The sequence below is a fragment of the Oxyura jamaicensis genome (genome assembly GCF_011077185.1).
Source record: "Oxyura jamaicensis isolate SHBP4307 breed ruddy duck chromosome 4 unlocalized genomic scaffold, BPBGC_Ojam_1.0 oxy4_random_OJ101950, whole genome shotgun sequence".
Lineage (NCBI taxonomy): Eukaryota > Metazoa > Chordata > Aves > Anseriformes > Anatidae > Oxyura > Oxyura jamaicensis.
This window is the reverse complement of record NW_023303880.1, coordinates 1,003-3,133: the sequence shown is the minus strand read 5'-3', so window position 1 is coordinate 3,133 and position 2,131 is coordinate 1,003. Positions and strand designations below refer to the sequence as shown.

Genomic DNA, 2,131 nt, shown 5'->3' with positions numbered 1-2,131 from the left:
CCCCCTGGGCGCCCGGCCCGGTAGGTGCGGGGGGCGGGAGGGGGGGGGCCGGGCCGGGGCCGGGGGGGCGGCCGCTGACCTGCGCTCCCCCAGGAGCCCGGCGGCCGTTCCTGCGGTACCAGCGCAGCCTGACCGAGTCAGCCTTCATCTTCCGCCGGCCGGAGCCCCCGCCCTCGCCCGCACCCCTCGACCCCGGGGCTTTCAGGGCGGCGCCCCCCGCCAGCCCCCGACGCCCCCCGCCGCCGCTCCCCGCCAGCCCCGCGGGGTCGGGCCCCCCCCCCTCGCTGTGCCACCGCGGGGGCTCCCAGCCCAGCCGGGGCAGGGCCCCCCCCGACCCTGCCGGCGTCCCCGCCCCCCGCCAGCCCCCCCGGGTCGGGGCCCCCCGACGGCACCCGTGGGGCAGAGCCCGAGCCTCCCCGCGGCTCTCCCGGGCTGGGCCCCCCCAGCAGCTCCGGCGGGGTGCTGCCGCCCCCGAGCCCTCCCTGGCAGCCCCCCCCCGGGGCCGGCCGTGCCGTCCCCCACCGACAGCACGGGAGCTGAGGCTCTGCCTCTGCCCAGCCCCCCCAGCACCCCCCTGGATGAGGAGGGTCCCCCCCCGGGCACCCCTCCCCTCCCTAGCCCCCCGGCTTGGGTGTCTCCGGGGCTGCCGGTGGGGCCGGACGAGGAGGCCCTGAGCCCCCGGGGGGGGTCCCCTCCTCCTGGGTTGGCACCCGCCCCGGTGCCCCCGCGTGGCCCCAGCCCCCCCAGCCTGCCGCAGGATCCGGCCCTCCCCAGCCTGGCAGCCCGGGAGCCACAGCAAGGTGGGTGCCTGCAGCCCCCTGCCCGCTGCGCGGGGCTGGGCTGGGGGTCTTGCAGGCTGCACCCCCCCCAGCCCCAGCACCTGGGCTTGTGGGGGGGGCTCAGCCGTGCCCACATCCCCCAGGGACCAACGGGGAGCCCGAGCAGGAGCCGGCCCGCGGGGACTCAGGGCACAACGGCATCGGGGGCCTCGGGCACGGGGGGTGGCCAGCCCCCTGGGAGCAGGACCCCCCGGTGCAGGTAGGGCTGGGGGGGGCTGGGGGCACAGGGTGGTGGTGGCATGGGATGGGCGGCACCTGTGGCAGGTGGGGGGCAACGGGGGGTTGGGGGGGGATGTTTGGGGGCTGGGAGAGGACAGCAGGGGGAGCAGGGACAGGACGGGAGGGGACAAGAGAGGGCAGGGGCTGGGGGGGCAGGATGGGGCTGGGCCGGGCAAGGGGGGTCCTGAGAACAGGGGACCCCTGGGGCCCTCTCCTGCAGGGGGATGAGCCCAGCGACACCATCCTGCCGGAGCCGCCACACAAAGCCAAGCCAGGTACCGCTGCACCCCCCGACCCCCCCATGTGTCCCGAGCCCCCCGGCCGGGCTCAGCCCTCACCCCCTCTTCCCCCCAGGCTTCGCCTTGCTGCTGGCCCGCGATGCCCCCCACCAGCAGCTGCCCGCCGGCAGCAGCCCCCCAGCCGAGGACGAGGACCTCTCCCCCCATGCTGTGTAGGGGGGGTGACAGCAGCACGCCCCCCCCCCCAAGCACCACCTACTGTGCCCCCCAGCACCCCCCCAGCTGGGGCTGCCCCCAGCCCCCCATGCATTGGCTGCCCCGCACCTCGCCCCACTGCCCCACGCTCGGTGTGGTGTTTGCAGCCCCCCCCCGCCCCTCCCAGCACAGCCTCTTGCACTGGGGCCGCTGGCCCCCTACCCCCCCCCCCCCTATACAGCAGCTTTGGGAAGCAGCCACGCACCCCACAGCCCCGACCCACCTGTGCAGCACCGTGCTGGGGGGGACAGGGGTCCCCAGACTGGGGGGCACAGGGCCGGCAGCAGGACCCTGCCCCCCCGCGACCCCCCGCCCCCCCAGGGAGACGCAGTGGCTGTTAAATAAATTTTAATGCACATGAATGAGGTGGTGGCGTCGGCTGGTCCCCACGGGGTGCAGCGGGGCCAGGGTTAGGAACGGTGAGGAAAGCAGAGGGGGGGGGGGCTCTGGCCCCCTGGGCTGGGCCCACACCTGCTCATGGTGGGGTGAGCCCCGAGCACCCCTCCGAGGGGGTCAGCCCCGAGTGCCCCCTGCAGTGGTGGCATTGGCCCCAAGTGCCCCCCCCCCCCCCCCCCCCCC

The 2,131-nt window shown here is 77.2% G+C and overlaps 1 long non-coding RNA gene across 1 annotated transcript; it reads left to right on the top strand.

Annotated features, from left to right (window-relative positions):
* Positions 1 to 583: 583 nt before the first annotated feature.
* On the top strand, positions 584 to 1,910 carry LOC118157248. The gene is made up of 4 exons (XR_004746594.1): positions 584 to 800; positions 923 to 1,038; positions 1,279 to 1,333; positions 1,413 to 1,910. It is a non-coding gene; the product is annotated as an uncharacterized LOC118157248 (long non-coding RNA).
* The last annotated feature ends 221 nt before the right edge of the window (positions 1,911 to 2,131 follow it).